This window comes from Fukomys damarensis, unplaced genomic scaffold (assembly GCF_012274545.1).
Source record: "Fukomys damarensis isolate Sample0158 unplaced genomic scaffold, DMR_v1.0_HiC HiC_scaffold_38, whole genome shotgun sequence".
Taxonomy (NCBI): Eukaryota; Metazoa; Chordata; class Mammalia; order Rodentia; family Bathyergidae; genus Fukomys; species Fukomys damarensis.
Window position 1 is genome coordinate 73241465 of NW_022900950.1, and position 20941 is coordinate 73262405.

Sequence of the window (20941 nt, forward strand, 5' to 3'; positions counted from 1 at the left end):
ATATGTAACTTATATAGTAACAGCTAAGTAACTTACATATATATATATACCTTTCAATTAAAAGAAAAACTTCTGACTCTTTGTAGTAATGCTTCGCTTCAGACCAACACATTGTATAGGTATACGAAAATGTTTTTGGTCCTTACTGTATAAGATTTTTTATTTTTAACATTTTATTTTTACTTTTGTTAAAAACAAAGACACAAACACCCATTGACCTACGCTGCACTGACAAGCTCATTAGCACCACTCTCTTCCACCCCCACTCTTATCCCCCTGGAAGGTCTTCCCACTCAGGCACATGCACATGCGTGGGGCTGTCACCTCTCCTGACAACAGTGGCTTCTGGAATACCCCAGAGAAACCTGCTGGGACTGTTTGATATGCAGTTTTTTTCTTTTTTTAAATATAAAATGGTACCTTGGTTCACGAATGCTTTTGTTTGCAAACAATTTGGTTCTCAAGCATTTGGCAAAATTTTAATTTTTGCGAACTCTGCATCAGGTGACAGACATGACCATGGCCGTCTTTCCCACAAAACACAAACGTGGCCATCTTTTCCAAAATTGTAGAACAAATTATGTTCGTGAACCAAGGCACCACTGTATATACCTAGAAAGAGTATACATTAAAATAGTGATAAGAAGTAAATACATAAAGCAGGAGCACAATTGTTTATTACAGTTATGAAGGATTATGTACCATGCCCAATCGTATGTGCTGTATCTGTGGCAGCGTGGGTTATTTTTTTATGCTGGCAGCACCACAGATGAGATCAGGTATTGTACTGCACTGTGAGGTATGAGGATGGCTACAGTGTCACTAAGTGAAAAGAATATTTCAGCTTCATTATAATCTTATGGGACCACTATTTCATACGTTGTCTGTTGCTGGCTGAAATGTTGTTATGTGGTGCATATCTGTATTTGCAGTTGGCTGCCTTTGACTTTAAATTCTGAGTTCCCTGCACCATTAACTGTGACTTGACATTGTTGGTTGGTTGAATATCGATCTTTCAGAGCCCCTGTAAACTCTTTGAGATTTGGTATTGTGTGTTCAGTCGGCATTGCCGAAGAAGCTCAGTATATCTTTCTGTTAAATGAAATAATGACTGCAAATACCTCTTCTGACATTGTCCCCGGTACCCTTCCCCCAGTGAGGGCCATTCTGGCTGCTTTGGTTTAGAGAGATGGGTTTTGACATGTGTTGTGGATCACCTGTTGGAAATGGACTGCAGGTTACTGATGTTCTGAGACTCTTCCTGGCTGTAGGTACTGTGCAGCCAAAGGAGGCAGCAGTAGGGATATTTGAAAGTAAAATGATGCTGAGGTGATATCCCAGTGGCCTTCCAGATTTAGCCCTCTTACTAGCCTTTGTTTCACACTGTATCCTACCTCCTTCTGTGGTAGGCAGCTTTGTTGTTGCAGGCAGTTTTGGCATCTAAGGAATGGACCACCTTCTATTGTAGAAGGTTCCAGCACCTCCTTTACTCCTTACAGATGGTTTTGAATGCTGCAATTATGGGGTAACTCTGTAAATTAAAACTTTTAGTAAAAGATATGACTATTTATCTCCCACCCCCGCTATTCTTTTCTTTCAATTGTGATCATGTTGTGGACCACAGTAATACTAGTGCTTTATGTACAACATGCCTGGTAACTTATAAATATGTGACATAAAGAAAAGTTTTAACATGAGTAGGCAGCCTTTGCTCAATAACAATCCTGAGGATGTGGCTTCTTGTTCTAAATCTCACGGTATTAATTCTACATGGTTTTAATGAATAAACTTGTTTTTTACAGGGATCTGTATGACTGGGTCAGACCAAAGATAATTGCTACTGTAGTTTTTTTTATAATCCGTTTGCAGATGTTTGGTGGCTGCCAAAGTTTGAAAGATCAAACTTTTATGCATCAAAGTGTGATGTTCAGACCTTCATACTGGACACAGATGTAATCTGATTGCCAAACACTCATTCTGATGTTGTACGTAGCCTTTTGTTAGCCTCCTGGGCTGGTTTGCTATTTTTATTTTTGTAGTCTTCCACTGAACTTTGTTTTATAGTAGAATCACAGAAATGGGAAGAGTCTGAGAAGTAGCCAAACTCCATGGTTTTTAAGCCTTTCGTCCCCCCTGCAAAGGGATGGTGAAAGCATAAAATATATATAATTTATCCTAATATATAAATCAGAGAAAAGCTGACCTGATTCAGAGAGGAACAAAGATGAAAGGACAAGGCCTTCATCATTTCTGTGCTACCACCCCAGCCGTTGTGGTAGTACAGGCTCTGGGATACTTGAAAACTCCAGTTCTGGAGTCATGAATGGATTACTGAGTATGGTGTAAATCCTTGGATACTAGTTTGCTGTTTATTGCTTCCTGATAGTAACATTTTAAAACAAAACTGCTCCAAATTCTTGCTCTGCATTTGTTTGTATTGTGAATTACTAACAGACACTACTGATCATCAGCAAGCTTATTGTGTATTATGAATGTTCATTCCAACTAGCATGTACCTCAGGTACCATATGCAGGAAAGGCTTAGAGATACAGTGGTATTTTTTTTTCTTAACCCATTATGTAGACCAGTCTGGCCTTGAACTCAAGGCGATCTTTGTGTCTTGGCTCTTTTGAGTGCTGGTTATAGGCACACGCCGCCGTGCCTGGCTTTTACAAATTATGAAGTTTAACAATGAGTATGTTATTTAGATGGCACTATGAGAGTGCTGGATGTTCTAGGTGTTAGGCTCCAATTGGTTAAGATTAATTCTCAAAGTGTGGTTCCCCAAGTAGTAGGATCAGCATCCCTTAAAACTGGTTAGAATGCAAATTCTTGGCCTTCACTTCAGAGCTGGTGAGGCAGCCAGAAACTTTGAGGGTGGAACAGAAACCCAGGTTTATCTAATGTTGTCATGGGTGATTCGTAGTGTGTGGCAGTTTGAGAACTACTGGTATTAGCGAATGCAGTGATGGTGCCAAGAGTTGGCCTGGGATGCCTTATCCTGCCACTTCCCCTTTTGTGTCTTGTATTGCCATGGAAATTTGATATTTTTTTAGTCTTATGTGAAATCTCCAGCAACTTTAGCTTCAAAATTAATCCTGTACTTTGGGCATCCAATTAGGTTGCCACCTCTAAGCCTCTTTTATGTGGAAATTCTGAAGCAGCCACTGAATGTGTATGATCACTTTTTTTTTTTAAATCCTGGTTGGAAGCCTGGTTGTTTACCAAAGGAAATAATTTTCTGCTTGATCTATGAGGGCCACCTTTGTCTGAATACTGCTAAAGAGCCTAGGAATTGAAGACATTTCAGCTTCCTGTCTCCAGAGAGGATCTGATGGGGGATTTCTTAAGTGTATCACCTATGTAACCATGATCTTCTAACTCAGTGTATTTTGTTATTGTTATAAGCCTGTTCCTTTTCTTTTATGTCTGAACTAGGGAGTTATACAGAATGTTGTAACGGGATTCCTAGCCTAGGATCCCACCTCTCATGTCAGAAAAATAAGTTTTGGGCTGGAGGTGTAGCTCAAGGGTAGAATATGTGCTTAGCTTGTATAAGGCCTTAGGCTTAAAACTCAGCACTACAAAGGAACAAGTTTTTCTTAAATATATGGATATACTTTTTGTGGGTGAAGGGTTATTAGACTCTAGAAGTGCTCTATCGTGCTTCCCTTCCCACTACCCTTCCCACGCAAGAAGCTAATCATTGCTTTAGTTGTTTTTTAGGTAGTAGTTTAACATGTTTCTGCTGGCTTGAGCCCCTGGAGGTGTGTGCACAACTGTCCATTTGGTGGGGTGGCTTGTCCCACCTGTTGGAACTGCCCCATGCTGCCTGATGGAACAGCCATCCATGTACTGCCAAGGGTTCAGAACCACCTAGCAGTGAGAAATATGAATTACGGCCCCCTTGTGAATGTGTTAAAGATTTGCAGTCATTTGAATGGGAAGTACTTCCAGTTCAGCTGTGGCCAACCCTACTTTAGTCTTGTTTACCTCAGGTGGTGCTGTGTACATTAAGTAGAGCAAGTCTGGTTCTACACTTGTGCAGTCTTGCTTTTCTGTATTCGGTACAGTATTTGGAAGGAATATATATATATATACATACCCTTGTTGCTGTCATCACCTCTCATGCCTTTGGATAGTGGTTTCCAGCATGTCCAGTAATTTCTGGTAGGTCTTTGTTTTAAAATTTGATTGTATGAGGTCTGTAGAGCAGGAGGATATTATCCCTACTTAAAAATGAGAAAACTTAAGCTGAGGAAAGAAGGAAGCAGTGTGGCAGCTTTGGACAGGCTCATGCTCTAGTTTCTTCTGACTGTGCTCACGGCTGGGAATGTAGCTCAGGGGCAGAGTGAATGCTCACCATGTGCAAGACCCTGGCTTTGGTCCTCACTCAGCACAGAGTGGGGTGGTGATAGTGGTTGGATTACTGCTTAGAGAAATCTCAAAAGCTTATAAAGTCATTTTGAAGGAAATAGATCCTGTTAAAATTGTGGATTTATTTTTGCTGTTCCTTATTTTAATGCTTTTTTAAACAAAGCTTTATGAATAAATGTGGTTTCTCTCAGTCACATAAAAGCTGGCTCCATACTTTTGTCCTCCAGAAAGATCCTACAAAATCCTGCTCAATCATATTTTTTAGCATGTTGGGTCAGGATGGAGCGTACCATTGCCAGCTGGTTAACATCACCTCATTTTCATGAGATTGTTGTTTGGGTTTCAAAGACTAGTGCCCTTGTAACTTATATTACAGAGCTTTAAAATTGCACATAAAAGTTTGCTGTGGAAGAGTAGTGAATGTATGATAAATTGAGAAGGTTAAGGGGAAAATAGTGCTAAGCTTCTCATAAATGAATTCTCATATAAAAAGCACAGCGCTTTCTCCAAGTGACATATTAACTTGAATTGTGCTTTGCATTTTAAAATAATGTGTGGCAGAGTAATTCCATTTCTGCTCAAGCCAGAGGTCAGCACCTCAGCTTAGTCTCCTCGTGCTTTTTGCCTAACAGTATAGGAGAGAAAGCCGTGTAAATGGACATTTCATTCACTTTTATTTTGCAGATGAGTCATGTCTAGGATGTAGTCAGTGAAGAGATGCTGTGTGTTGAGTAAGGCAGCCTGCTCTACGACAACTGTTTGTGCCGATGCTCAGGGCCAGAGCCTCTTCTCCAAAAGGAGCATTTGTGCTTGCAAATGTCCGGTAAAGAATCATGTTCTGACTTGAATTACTCTCTCACTCCAGGGGGGTCACTGCCAAGGGCATGGAGTCCGTCATTACTGCAGTCTTCCACCTGTCATCCGTGGAGTGGAAGGAGTGCGAGTGAGGCAGAGGTGTCAGGTCGCGACAGTGAACTCTGAGCCAGCGACTGCATCTTCCCAGCCGGAATGTACGTGTGAATGCCACTTGGACTTGTTTTGCAGGGGGACATAAAATATTTGTACTAATTTTAGGGTTTGGGATCTGTTGCACAGGAAAGAAAATAAGAGAAGAGGATTCCTTCCCTGCCTTCAATCCGTCTGCTGAAACCCATGGCTTATGTGCATGCTCTGTACTCTTCTGGTCATTGATATCAGCGTTAGGAGTATACACTGGGTAATTGATAATAATATCTTTGCCCTCTGCATCCTTCTACTGAAGTTTAATTTTCCTGTCATTGGCTTGTGGCCATACTGCCTTTTTGCTCCAGGATTTTTATTTGTGGGGCAGAGACGGTGAGCATGATTTAATAAATTGCCTCAGATGCTCTCTGGTGTGGTCTTGGCCTTTTAAAGCCAGAGCACGATGCCAAAGGTCACATTTTTACTTCAGTGAGGTTTCTGTTGTCTCTGTCTCAGGGAAATCTTAGAATCTGGGAACCAGTAAGTGCCTATGCAAGGAGGTAATGGAGAGGCAGGTGCCTGGTTCAGGAGCATCAGGGCGATGTGCCTGTCAGTCTTCCAACTCGCACCGATGGTCTTTGTTTCTTGGGAGCATATTCAAAGGTTCAAAACTTAGGAGAGAGATGGAAGCAAAGTATACTGCTGGATTTTGCTGAAGTTTCCTTTAACTTGGGATCTTTTCTGGCATAATTTTTAAACTTTAGTATCCCCTTTTCCAGTAAGAAAACCAAACCCAAATAGTACTGTAAATCTGCGCTTCCTGTGGTGAAACCTAGTATAATAGATTCTATTAGCATGTAATAAAAAAAGGTAAATCTAGCTACTGGGAGACTGAGATAAGAGAATTGCTTGAGCTTAGCAGTTCTAGACCAGCCTGGATAGTGCAGCCAGACCCATGCGACACAAAAACAAAACAAGCAAAACTCAAACAGGTGAATCCTGATTTCAACAGCATGCCAGTCCCCAGGTCCAGAAACTATCATCAGGGGCGTTTTCAGGGTGTATGCTTACCTGTCTGGATAGACACCAGACATGCACGTAGGGTTAGGAAATACTTGTATGATTACAAGACTTAATGTTTATTGTGAAACATATTACCATTAAGTCAGTGTCTACTGACTCAGGATCTGACTTTAAAATAGCTTTGGTTTCATATTTAAAAAGTCCCCTTTCCTGTCATTTGTCTTTTAATGTGTGTGTGGCTGTGATTTTTTTTAAATTAAAAATTTTTTTTCAGGACCTTCACACTGAGCTATATCTCCAGCGCTTTTTTGTTTTTATTTGGGGACAGGGTCACTAAGTTTCCCAAATTGTTATTGAACTTGAGATGCTCCCAGAGTACTGGGATTACACCCATGTGTCCCTATGCCAGACTTTTTGTTTTGGGGGTGGTCTTTTTAAAAATTGAGGACTTTCAGGGTATAACTCAGTGTAAAGTGCTTGGTTAGGACACAGAAAGCCCTTGGTTAGATCTGCAGCATTAAAAAAAAAAATTCACATAACAAACGTTCTGAGTTTTACTGTCAAGAGAATTTAGGAGAAGTCAATCGACTCTTGGTTCATTTCTTTGAATTAAGTGGCTGGTAGGCCAGGGTGATATAAAGCCTAGGCCTTGCCTTCAAGGTGATCACAGCCTTCTTTGGGGATAAAAACATGAAAACAGATACTAACAAATATGGGCAAGGTGCCCCTTGAATGCTGAGGACATTTATCACACTGCCCTATTGAGCCTGCCCTTGAAGAGGGTGTAATCTTTTTCTCTTGCTCTATCTTCTGTAGCAGCTTGTCTTACTTCACTGTTTTCTATATTAGGGATTTAGAAGAAAGTTGGAATTTTGTCAGCCACTTTGTTCCTTTGACCATCTCTTGCTTCCAAGAGTCAAGAGTAGAAATGGAAATGGAGGTGCCTGGTGTTGGTTGGGATTATAAAGCATGCAGAATATTTAGGGTTTGATATAAAAAAGGTATTTTTCAGATGATGGAGTGTGGACTGGGACTCTGTGAACCTGTTTTTCTTGCAAGTCTGTCATATGGCCACTGCACAGTTAACTCCAAATCTGCTTGCTTATTTAAGCCAGTCTTACATTGCATATATTTCTGGTGTGTGGTGTGGTGTGGGGTGTGTGTGTGTGTGTGTGTGTGTGTGTGTGTGTGTGTGTGACTTCTCTCTGCCCTAAAAAGCCCACGTCAAAGAAGGAAAAGGTATAATTCCTATGCTCTTTGCTTTGAAGTTTTCTGCACCTAGCACACATAAAGAGTCTGTATGCCTCTCTCTCTGACTAAAGCCTGCTCTGTGAAGTAAGAGCAGTGCCTTTTCCTGTTGTACTGGTAGCTGAAGGATTAACTGGATAATATTTATAAAGATCTCTAGAATTAATAGAGAAAGGACTAAATAGAATAGGTTTGAGCCAGATGAATGAGTTACTTTCTTGTATTGAGCTGATTTTTCTTCATGCTAATCTTTAAAAAATTTTAAGTCTCTAGCTTTCTTTTAAAGAAAGAGTTAAAGGTGTAATAGCTAAAACTTGGAAACAGCCCATTTGCCCATCAGTTGGAAACTGGATAAAGAAGATGTGGTTTTTCTATAAAATGGAATATTACTCAGCCATAAAGAATGAGAAATTAGATTCATTCATAGGAAAATGGATACATATTGAGGATATACTCCTAAGTGAAATAAATAAGTCACACATGTGTAAATACCAAATACTTTCTCTGGTGTGAATAAACTGTAAGAGTACATAAGATCCTAATGAGATAACTGACATTGTGAGATGGAAAGAAAAGGGCTAAAGGTGTAGGGAAGGTGGGATCGGTAGGGGAAGGGTAATAAAGGAAAAGAAAAAAATGTGAGAAAATGAAAAAAGATGGAAATAAAGTGTTTGTAAATGGGGAGGGGAGGAGGGGTGAAGGTAGGGCAGGGACAAGGGGAAAAAATGAGAACCAAGACCTGTCATGTAGAGGTACAAGATCCCAATAATGAATGTGACTGTACTGTACTGTATACCTAAATTGTACCAATAAACTCAAAAAATAAAATAAAATTTAGATTTTATGTATATATAAAAAAGAAAGAGTTAATGCTTTTGAGACTGCCTCACTTCCCTACACTAAGGCATTTTTGAATTGATTCATTGTCACTTTCTCCCCTAATTTTATAAAGTATGGTATCTCTAAAATGTTACTTTAAAAAATTCTTCTTTAATGTCTCTCCCTTGGCCCATGAAATGTGAAAATTGACTTCAGTTGACTTCACTTGAATAATCTTGTTTTATTAAAATCTTGCAACATTTGAGTCAAGTGCTAGAATATAATTTTCATAGCAAAATTTAAAACCTTAGACCTGAATTTAATTTCACCTGTCTCTGTGCAGAGCTTAAAGGGCAAACTTACCTCCTTACACTTTACAGGTTTACAGAAAGATCATTTTCTTCCTCTCGCCATCTTGATAGCTGAGAAAGTAAAGGGTACAATCAACAGAATGGTTTAAAAGAGTGGCAATTTGTCCAGTGCTAGAATTTGCTTTCTCCCTGGTGTGAAAGCTTACATTTGTGGTGTACAAGGTGATGCCATGTAAAAACGTGAAGGGACAGGCATTTACTCTGGCTTCTGATAAGGTGAGAGAGTGTGAGATGGAAGAGTCAGGCTCCAGAGGGAGGTGTTTCGGATCCTGACCAGTTGTCAATGCTGCTATCTGTCATTGAGACCGAGTGAAGGTGATGTAATTTCACAACTCATAATGAAGGTCTAAAATCTTTTCTCTTTTGGTTGATGTAGTTTAAGCAGTTGAATATATTTTCTATAAATTTTAGTGACTTCTGTTTACCTTTGAGTTGAAGCCAGTGAAGGGAAATATTTACAAGGTTATGAGCAACAATTGAATGAGCTGTTAGAAAAGTCCTGTTGTGGCTTTCCTCAACTGTGTGCCAGTTGGATCAGTTAGTATAATTTGATAGTGAAATATTGGAAAATGATATTATTTGTTATTTCGGAATACAGCAAACAAGGCTTGTTTTTTAAATACGCATGTTCAAAGCATTTAATTATGTCTCACTAGCTCCATTTTTTGCTCATTATGATTTACATCGATGGAATTAAATGCAACACATTGCAATGTTGGATTAGGCCCACAGGTCTAAAATAAAGTTCCATTAAGTTATGAAAACAAAGATACCATTTAATGTCATACATGGAGATTTGTGAATTTTGTTTTTAGCTTAAAGGTGAATTGAGGGAAGAATGTATCCCAGTGATAGAAGAGAAAGAGAATATGAAGAAAACCTAATTGTAGCTTGGCCATGTAAACCAAAAAAAGATTCACCTTTGAAAGAAGAAAGAGTTATTTCAAAGTTAGGTCCTTGGTGTCGTACCAGTCATAAGTACTGGAATGTGTACATGCAAATGCTGGTAGTGATCTTTTGGCTACTTAAGGATACATGTAGTTGAAGGTGGGAGCTTCGTACTGCTTGCTGCCAAGACCACGGGGACTGAAAGGAGAGAGCTAGTTTAGTGCCTATAATTCATAAGCAATTATCTGGAGGCCGTCTTAGGGTTTTTTTTTTTTTTTTTTTTTAACTTGTACAGGGATTGTCTGCATAGCTCCCTCTGGTTTTCACTCAGTGATGTTATTATTGTGACTGAATATATATAAGACTGACTATATGAGCATTTTCTGTTTTAATGGTTAAGACTAAGGAATTGGAAGATAGGCTAGCATTCCTATCTCAGCTCTGCCAGTGTGGGATTTAGTTACTTAATTTCTTAAGCTTTGATATTTTTGTATACAAAATGTTTATGTATTCATTTATCAGGTCTGCAAAAACTAAGTACTTCCCAGTGTGCCAGGCCTGCTGGTGGAGCTGAGTGGGGTGGACAAAGCTTCTGTTCTCATGGAGCTTACATTCTACTGGGTGAAGTGGAATATAAATTTTGAGAGATACTAAATATACCACACATAGTCCATCTGTGAGTGTTTTTAGATGGTGACAGGTGCTACAAATAAAAGTGAGACAGGAGTTGAGAATGACAAGATTGGAAAGCAGTTTCTGTTTTTAAAAGGGCAGACAGGAAAGGCCTCTGTGATTAGATCATGTCAGCAAGACACAGGAGAGAGGGCTGATACATGAGGCTATATGGGGACAGAGGGTCAGGGAACAGCGTGTATGGCAGGCACTGAGGTGAGAACAGGCTGCTGTGCATGGAGGCAGTGTGGCTGGAGGAGAGTGAGGGAGGGGCAGGACAGGCATGATGGCACTCAGCGTGTGGACCCTCAGGAAGTCAAGTGAGAGCATATTCATATGTACTGTGCTGACATTACAGGAACAGAGCACCAAACAAAACAAGGTTTGGCTTAGTTTATTTATTGGCTGTACCAGGGATCGAACTCAGGGCTTTGTGCTCGCGAGGCAGGCAGTGACACCACTGAGCTAAATCCCCAGGGCAAGCAAGATTTATTTTAGATTTTAGGAGTACAAGAAGAGTTCAGTAGTGTGGTGATGATGACCATGATGATTTGAGACAGAATCTTGCTGTGTAGCACAGGCTGCTCTTGAACTCACTATATATCTCACCATATATATATAAAACTTTCAATTTTGCTGGCTGTGCTTACTGAATGCTGGAATTACAGAAATGTGCCACTATGCCTGGCTTAACATTTATTAATGAGATCATCATCTTACTAAATTTAAATAGGAAAATATAATTTTGATAGAAAAAGCATTTGATAAAATCCAGTATCCTATTGCTGATTTTTAAAATACAATAATATACTTAACGAAAACTAGCCAAGTAGGGTGTGTTCATCTAAATCTCAAAATAGCCCGGACAATTCTGAAAAAGAGATTAAAACCTGGCATAGTAAGGCTACAAGAATTGAAACGTTGGTATTACATGCCAAATTGAAGAGGAAGTTTGAGAACACTGCCATTAAATTTAGAACAAAAATAAGGATATCCTCTATTTTGACTATTTACTAATGGTGTTTTGGAATTACAAACCAATGCAGCTAGACAAGACAAAAAAGTTAAAAAAATATAAAAATCAGAAAGGAAATAAATGAATGTTATTTTCAAATAATGGGATAAGTAATTAGAACATCCAGGACAATCAAGTGAAAAATTCATTTAAAGAATAAGTTATAGATGTGCCCAAATACCCAATATTGTATCCATTTTCATGGCTTCCATATATACCGAGCATAACCAGTTGGGAAGATAATAGAAGGAAATACCACTAACATAAAAGAGGATAAAAAACCTAAGAATAAACTTAAGAAATATGCTGTGTATGAAGGCATTTAAAAATGTTCCTGAGTGTTACAGGAAAGGTATGAAAAAAATTAGAAGGGCTGTCTGAAAGGGAATAGTGATGCTCAACAACTAGGCCACACACACACCGAGAGGTCCGACTGGAGATTTTATTCAAGGGGTAGGAGGAGAGAGAGAGAGGAGGAAGAAGAAGCAGAAGGAGAGAGAAGAACAAAGAAAGGAAGGTCCTTTTATCAGTTTTGGGCTGGGCTATTGCTTATTTATGAGGAGTGAGCTACTTTTAATCTATCACAGGCCAGATTGGTTTTATGGGCCCAGTCCTGCAGACACAGGTTTCAACTTCTCCCGATTGGACCGCTGTGGCCTTGGGGGAGGGAAACCAGAGATAAGGGCATGAGGTCGTTTTAGGAGCCAAGAGGTACCAGGAGAATGCAGCCTGTGATCAATTCCCTAACACTGTCATACTCATATAAAAAGATGTCAGTTCTCTCTAAATCAGTATATTTAATGTAATTATAGTAAACAACAGAATCTTCTTGGTGGGGGAGCGTAAATAAGCTGATTTTGTGTTGATTTAGAAAAATAAGCACATAGCAAGGAAAGTTCTGTAAGAGATTAAAACCTGGCATAGTAAGGCTACAAGGAATTGTAGACAGTGGTATTATGTGCCACATTTAGCTTATGATAAAGGTGGTATTGAAAGAGTCTCTGTCTAATAAATGGTAGTGGGCTGACAGGTAATCATTTGGGGGAAAGTGCGATTTGGAGCAGCACCCAAAATGTTAGGCCAAAATCAATGTTGAACAGATCTTTCATAAACTATGTTACAGAAGAACATTAGAAAGTTATTTTATAATCTTAGAGTAAAATGACTTTTCTAAGTAAAATGGCAAACTGAGAAGTCATAAAAGAAAAAATTACAACTTTGATTATAAAAACCAAGCCAAGTGAAAAAGTTCGCATAAGACAAGCAACAAGATAATTAGAAAAAAATCCCTGCTTTTCATATCACCAAGGGACTGATCTTTGTACTAAAGAACTCCTACAAATCCATAAGAAAAAGTCAAACAATCCAGTAGAAACATGGAAAGGAGACAGTTTACAGGAAGGGAAATAACAGTAGCTTTTAAATATGGGAAGACAGGGCTAGGGCTTTAGCTCAGTGGTTCCACTGCTTGCCTTGCAAACACAAGGTCCTGGGTTCAATCCCTGGTACAGAATTAAAAAAAATAATAATAAAAAATAAAAAGGAACGATGCACAGCTTTGCTTATTATAAGAGATGTGCACATCATAGCCACACCGAGGTACCTTTATCATAGATGGGCATAGATTAAAAAATTTTAAACCTTTGCTGTAGAGTATGAATGCAAATCAGTGCCATTTCTTTAATGGCAGTTTGGCAAAATGTGTAAGAAACATCCTATATTCCTTAGACTAGAAATTTCAGTTTTAGACAGTTTTATAGATGATATAAATAAATTTACAAATTCTGTGAATGTATCCTCTACGTACCTACATATTCATGTGTGGAAAAAGTATTTAAATATGAAGACACTCATTCTAATAGTATTTACACTGAGTAAAGACTGGAGATGCCGAGTGCGATTGCATTATTTATGGCTGGGCAGTGGTAAGGCCACAGTCAGAAAATACCTGTGAAAGTCTTTATGTGGCAATTTGTAAACATTGTCAGTGTACATTGTTTGGGGGGAAAATGTAAGGTAGGAAACAATGTATGTGATATGTTTGTGTAAAGTTACTTTGTTTATATATAATTAGATATAGCTTCTGGGGAGGGGAATTTCGTGGTTGAGGACACACATCTAACCTCTTCTCAAAAAAATGTTTATACTTAGCATGTGCTTTGTCCTCTGCACTTATTACATTTTGGTGATGGCTATTTTCATTGTAATCATAGGGTTCCTTATCTTCATGAGATGATTTTTACAGTTGAGCCTAGAAGAAGAACCCTGACTCATTATAGATGCTGCTAATGGGGGTCACACTTAGGTTCTTCATAAGTATGCTGAGCATGCTTCCTAAAATGTGTTTCCTGGTGGATGTCAGTATACGTTCTGCAAGTCAGAGATATCAAATAACTTGGGGAAACATCGAACTAAGCAGCTTCTTTTCTGTAGGTCTTCTTAGAGCCTTGACACATGTTGTGCTTTGGGAGTATTCAAGAAGCAAATTTAGATTCCAGCATTTTCAAAAAGTTCTGATTATAGAACTCAACAGTGACTACTGTTTTTTTTTTTAATCTTGTGAGTAATTTTCATATTGAAAAATAATACCATTTAAACACTCGAATTTGGTTTTGTTCACCTTCATTTTAATCTGTGTTCTTAATTTGTTTCCAAGATGCCATAGTCTCTGCCTGTTTTCCCTCCCTCTTATAAATAGTCTTCAACTCACTAACTTGTTCTATATGAGAGGCCTTGTCAAAGGCGTCCAATTGCATTGGGCTTTTGAGTACAAAAGAGAATTTTTTATTATTAATATGAGATCCCAGGGATTGTATGGAAGTTGAAGATTGAAGCTTCATTGATTTGCTTTCCCTAAAGCTAGGTTTGCTGGTCAGTGGAGGAATGAAATCTGCTTAATGGATAGATTGCTTAGGAGTTGTGGTCTTGATGCTGAGAGAGTAGGCAGCATCACTGAGGGAGTTAGCAGGTGCAGCAGCTACCTCTGTCTTCACCATTTTCTGTCTACTTAATTTTGAATAGGTCACTTAGCCTCTCTGTTCTTCAGTTTTTTCAGGTGTAAAATTCAGGGATTCGGTTTCATTGATCAGTATGAATCTAAAAATTTTAAGACTCTTTAAGTTATTATGTGTTTAATGGTCAGTGGAGATTGGGGGCCTGTGTGGAATATTTTGTTCACCTCTGCAAGTTTGTATATGTGAATACATGTAATGCATCACCTGTCCCAGGTCAGCCCTTTTGGAGAATGAAATATTCAGTCCTGAGCTCATAGTCACTGTCATGTGTTTGAAAGCTTGTTGAACTGTTTGACACTTCTCTCTCTGTTGGTTAATTTGTTAATTACCCCTCAGGAAATCACTTGATTATATCACAGCTCAACTAATGCAGTGATTTGAAGAAATCCCACCCCCTGCACAAGCAGCCCCCTACATTGGTTTCTCTGATACAGAGAGGAATCCATGATGTGGATAGCAGTCATCTACCCAACCCTAGAACAGTACTCACTTGGTGGTCTCGCTGTGCTTTTTGTGCATTTGCCTATTAGATTTTTAAACCTAGCACAGTGGAGGTCTGAATTTATTGAATTTATACCATCTAGAAATGAGCTTTAAATTTTGTTCGTCTGTTGAAATTAGGACTGTGACATAGTTATTACACGGAAGGATTATAAGGCTGAATTTGATTTTATTCTTTTTTTTTTTTTGACATAGGGTCTCACTATGCAGTTTGGACTGACCTGGAACTCACTATGTAGCCCAGGCTGATTTTGACCTCAGTGATCCTCCTGCCTCAGCTTCCTGAGTGCTGGAATTATAGACATGTGTTACCACACCTGGCTCAGAATTTTATTTTAGTCTGTGGAGGTAGAATGTCTTGTGAGAAGGAAAACACTTCCCTGGGGAGAGCGCTGAGTGTGGCTGAATTGTTAACGGCCCTTGTCGTCCCCCCCATTCAGCAGAAGCCGTATTTTGTTTTTAAATTAGATGACAACCTAGGGACTTATCAAGAACCAGTGAATTGTAAGAAAGTGCTCTCAGTGTACTTGTATCCCATTTCACCTTGGTTTTTATGCCATCCTGTACATTACTGTCAAAGGACCTGGCTTCCTTTGAAGTTGCAAAGTGTCGCTGCTGGCAGAGTCTTGATGAAGAAATACAAAAGTGTCTGTTCGTAAAGCCTGTACTGATGTGTATAATGCCTTATTACCTAAGTAGAAGCGTTTGTGTGGGTGCCTAAAACAGTGCGAGAGGAGAATATACAGTGGATACGGCAGTGGGAGAAGTGTGTCTTGTGAATTAGGGTTGTCCTTTCATAATTCATGAGGCGCAGAATGAGGAAAAGCTTGAAATCACTTGAAAAGCATCTGGAAGCAATCTGTATTTTTTAAGAGGCAGCAGAAGAGCCTGTATCTCTCCAGTATGCGGTGGTGATACAATTGTTGTTGTGGGATTTTGGAAATAGTACTTGCAAAACCTCTTGCAATTAAATACCTAGAGTCTTGACTATGAGGTGGTATCCTAGTTCCCAGCTACACGATAAGCCATTAATTGATCAGAGTGCAGAAGGCTAATTTGGACATACTGTGGAAATCTGACTATGAAGAACTTGTTTATTTGCATATGAAATAGTCACCTTTTCATATCCCACCCTTTTCATGTCTGGTCACTACTGCTGTTATGCCCAGGCTCTTATCTTTTTCTTTTTTGTGGTACTGGGGATTGAATCCAGGGGCAATTATGGACACTGACCTACAATCCAGCCTTTTTTTTTTTTTTCTCATTGAGTTTATTGGTACATTTTAGGTATACAGTACATTTACATTCATTATTGGGATCTTGTACCTTTACATGACAGATCTTGGTTCTCATTTTTTCCCCTTGTCCCTGCCCTTATTTATTTATTTATTTTCCCTCAGCTCTTGTAATCTTCCTTCCTTCCTTCCTTCCTTCCTTCCTTCCTTCCTTCCTTCCTTCCTTCCTTCCTTTCTTTCTTTCTTTCTTTCTTTCTTTCTTTCTTTCTTTTACTTTTTAGCTTTTTTTGGGGTGGGGGTGCTGGGGATCGAACTTGGGACCTGTGCTTGTGCGGCAGATGGCGGCACCACTGAGCTAAATCCCCAGCCCTCTTTTTGGCTTTTTTGAAACAGAGTCTTACTATATAGTTCAGGTTGACCTTGAATTTATTAGGTGTCTTGTGTGATCCTCCTGCCTCAGCCTCCTCAGTGCTGGTATTACCATTGTGTGTCATCACACTCAGCTTATTCTTTAAAATTTGAGATGGGATCTTGCTATATTGCCTAGGCTGACCTTGAATTTGTAATCCTCCTGCTTCAGCCTATTGAGATCTGGGATTACACATGTATGCCACTGTACTATGCCCAGTTTTAAGGATTAAGGTCATATTGTGTTACATCATCCCCTTTTTTCTTTTATGAAAGGTTTGTTACAATGTATTCTAAGCTTTTGAAGCCATCTGTAGGTTAAGCACACACAGGCACATGCATGCTCACAACACACCCTCGTATAGTGACTTACAGGGATCCATCTTATGTTGGGCTGTTGTATAAAAACTGTAACATCGGGGGGGTGGGCTCACCCCTTGTTTTTGGGAAATACTTAGAATATAGAGATTTTGAAAAGATGTATTTGTTCCACAAGACTCTGACCTGAATTACTCACCTTAACCTGTGTAAAGACAAGGAACTATTTTACCTGCTATTTGTAACTGTATCAGAAGAGATTGCATCTTGTTTTTTGCTTTTCTGTAAATAGTTGTGATTATATGTAATTATAACAGTGTACCCTGATTTTTCTTTTTTTGTATTTTAAACTCATAAAATTTGTTGAAAGCGGACAGAATTGTGATTAAGTAAATTATGTGGTTGTGCCAAGTTTATTTGACTGTTTCTCTGTTGGACTATTTTTAAAAATCACTTTTATTGGTGCACTTTTGATATACATAACGATCATATTCATTGTAGGGAATTTGTACCTGTACATGACATATCTTGATTATTTATTTCCCTAATTCCTCCCCTGCCTCCAACCCTTCTTCCCCTTTGTATTTATTTACAAAAGCTTTGTTTCCATTTTTTCCTTTTATTCCTTTTTGGGGGTGTGTGTCTTCTTTTGGGGTTTAAAACTGTTTCCATTTTAAACATTTAAGTATACTATTTACTGTTTGTGGTCCACCCCGCCCCCCTGCAGATCAAACTTGCCAGGCAGATGTGACACCACTGAGCTAAATCCCTGGGCCCTATTCACTGTTTTCTTAAAAAGATGTTCTGTCTGGCAGATTTTCTCTAGTGTCCACCTATTGTGATGTTAAATAATGGCTTTGCACCTTTGCTTAGTTTTTACTTCAGTTTCTGCCTTTTGTACTTGAGTGTTCAGGTTAGTCATTTTAAATGTAAAAGATGTCCTGCTATCTTTTGTCCTTTGTGTTTCTTCAGGTAGAATAATTTCCCAGCTTCCTTTAAACTCATGTTTTTCTGGTTGTGTAGTAAGGATGAAGCCATGCTTTTGTGTTGTGAAACTTATCCTGCCAGTTAGGCCTGATGGTATGAGATCAAAGTAGATTTTGCCTGTGGGATGGCAAAAAACTGAACTTTAAAAGATTAATATCTGGATAGGACAGAAGTATCCGGAGATATTTTGAGAGTATCGTACATTTTTTGGAAGTTGTTTATAAAAATTACTTGTGGTCCCTCGGTCACATTGTCATTGTCTCAGAATGATGCTGTTGATTCAGACATATGGATTTAGTTTCACATTTTTTTATTCTCCTCTGAAAGAAGCATATAATTACTTTACAACTCTTAGAAGACTTCTTTGTTACCTTCTGCTAGCCAGCCAGCTTTTCTCATTTTTGGCTAGTGTTCATATTTCTAAATTGATTCATTATTTATCATTCATTTGTTTTTTATAAAGATAAATGCAGTCTGAGGAGAGCTCAGTGCACACTATATGGGAAGGGAGAAAACAGAGAAATGTGGATTGGGTTTTGTAATTTATTAATTGGGACACTTTTTATTCCTTTCTGTAGATTTGAAAGTTTTCTGGGGGTTCGTGCCAGAGCTGAATGTTAGAGAGATTTTTTACATTTCTCTGGAAAGTGAAGTGCCCTAATATAACCCAGGCTGTCAAAGAGAGCAGTCACAGGTATGCCTTACTTTATTATTAATAGTGGTGTGTTTGGGTAGTGTTCAGTAATAATTTTTTAAACTCTCGTGTTTGAATTTATACACCAAAGTGAACATTATTCAAAATAGGCCTTTTGGAGGCTGAGGATTTAGCTTAGTGGTCCTATGCCCACTTTGAAAACACAAGGTCCTGAGTTCGATGCCCTGTATGTGTGGGTGCAGTGGTGGTGGGGAGAGGCACACATTTAAGGGACTGGTGGAGGCATAGCTCAGTGGCACTGCAACTGCCTGGCAAGTGCAAGGTCCTGAGCTTGATTCCCAATACTGGGGGAAAAAAAACCAAACAACACAGAATAGGCTTTTTGAGAGCCTTTACTCAATCCTCTACTCCAAGCATTTAAAAGGTATTTCTTTGAGAGCTGCACCCTGGCCCTCTGGTCACATGGTTCTAAGCATCCCGTTTTTTGTGGTGGCATCTCTCCCTTATAAGGATGCCTTTGGGAAAGTCTCTACTTCTTTACAGCCAGGGCAGTAGTGTGGGGGGTGCTCTGATTTTCATCAAAAGCAATGAACAGTTACATGAAGAAACCAGTTTTCCTTTTTGTAACTTGTATGTGTATTTGAAGGCTTATACATTGTATTGAAAATTAATTCTAAGAAGTAAGTTGAATTTTAGACGTTGGTAGTATTAAAAAAGTAAGTGAGTAGCCTACATAGTTTACAGACAGGCATATTTATTTGAGTGTATAAGTGTTGCATTTCTTATGAAAGTCAGTTATTCAGTCAATATTATAGAAAAATTCTAGTATTAATCAGGTTAAATAAGGTGCTATCTAAACTTCCTTATAAGGTGTACCATCTGTGCCTTTGCTTCTTGTAAATGATTTCCTGTTGATGTTTTGCAGTGTTTCTCAAAGTGTTATTGGAGTATTTGTTAAAAATACACTATAAGGGCGTAGTGGTACACACCTGTGATCACAGCACTCAGGAGGCTGAGGCAGGAGGATCGCTGCAAGTTTGCGACCAGCCTGGGCTACATAGTGGGTTCAGAGCCAGCCTGAACAACAAAGTGAGACCCCGTCTCAAAACAAAACAAAAAACAAAAAAACACAAACACACATAATAAAAATTCAAATTATATTTCAAGTTTCAGAGTTGGGGCTCAGTGGTAGAGGATACTTTACATGGGTGAAGCCCTGAGTTCAATTCTCAACAGAGGGGTAGGAAGAGAAAAGAGAAGAAAATGCAGATTATTGCTGTTTTTTGTTTTTGTTTTGGTACCAGGGATTGAGCTCAGGATCTTGTGCTTGCAAGAGGGAAGCACGGTGCCACTGAGCTACATTCCCGGGCCCTGAAAACACAGATTATTAGCTTCCATCTCTTTGCCAGTGAAAATAGGTATGATAGAGGGCAGGGTTTGGAAATCAGCATTTTACAAAGGAGTGTCACCAAAAATTAACCCTGAAGCAGTAAGACTGGCAGAGGAGAAATACAACTCCCAACCTGCCAGATGACAGGTGTGCTGAGCTCATGTCCCTTGACATGGAAGAGTGAATTCCAAGGAACACCAGAGGGTAAGAGTAGGAAGGGGTTATTTCACACTTTGCTCCTGAGACAGGAGGGGTCCCTACCAGGAGCTTTTGTCAGAAGTGATGTATACAGTGAGGACACGCTGTGGGCACAGTGTGGGTCAAGCTGCAGTCAACCTGTGGGATTTCAAGTCGAGCTGCTTAGCTGACACTGACCCAGTAGGGCAGCGAGTGACGGTGTGGGGTACGTGAAGAGAGCAAAGGCTGTTTGGTTAGGGTTGGTCTAGGTGCTCTGCTCACCCTCCTGGACGTCTGATGCTATCTGGATTCCCCCTGGCCAGGTGGTACTCATTACAGTATAATCCCAAGTTACTGTTCATCCCTTAGGGAGGCCTGGAGGCCTGGCCATTGTGTCTTCATCTTGAGGCCTGACCTCCTTCAGGTGCCCCTCCAGCCACAATCCTGATGTCTTTATTTTTCACACACTTCTTTGAGAGTCCCTCTCTGTGTAGTATTTTCTGTCTAATTTGGCTGCCTATAATATCACATTCTACCTAACCTTTGATTTATTTTAAAATTTAAGGCTGCTCTATAGTTGTGCATTTGATTTTTGCTTCAAATAAAGCAGTTTAGTATTCTGTTTTAACACAGAGTTGTATTTTCAGGTAGTTCTGTTGTTAGATCAAATTGAGAATGTAATTGAATAAATCTAAGCTTCGATTATCATGGCTAACTTTATTTTTTTAAATTTGTTTTTCATGGCTAACTTTAAAAGATACTTTTTTTGGGATAAATGCACTTTTTATTTCATTTTTTTAAAGCATACTGGCAATTGAACCAGGACCTTTGTACTGAACTACATCCCTACCCCTTTTTTAATTAAAAAAAATTTTTTTTTTTTTTTTTTTTGTGTGGGTT

The 20941-nt window shown here is 39.1% G+C and overlaps 1 protein-coding gene across 2 annotated transcripts in view; it reads left to right on the forward strand.

Annotated features, from left to right (window-relative positions):
* The window catches only part of Fam160a1 (family with sequence similarity 160 member A1), a 256696-nt gene that overhangs the window by 56859 nt on the left and 178896 nt on the right, over window positions 1–20941 (forward strand). Inside the window, exons 2-3 of one of the 2 annotated variants that reach the window (XM_033760037.1) lie at window positions 5244–5388; window positions 18398–18513. The gene's annotated coding sequence lies outside the window, so the exon portion shown is untranslated. The remainder of the gene's footprint in view (window positions 1–5243; window positions 5389–18397; window positions 18514–20941) is intronic. The other variant, XM_010627911.3, reaches the window with a different exon arrangement.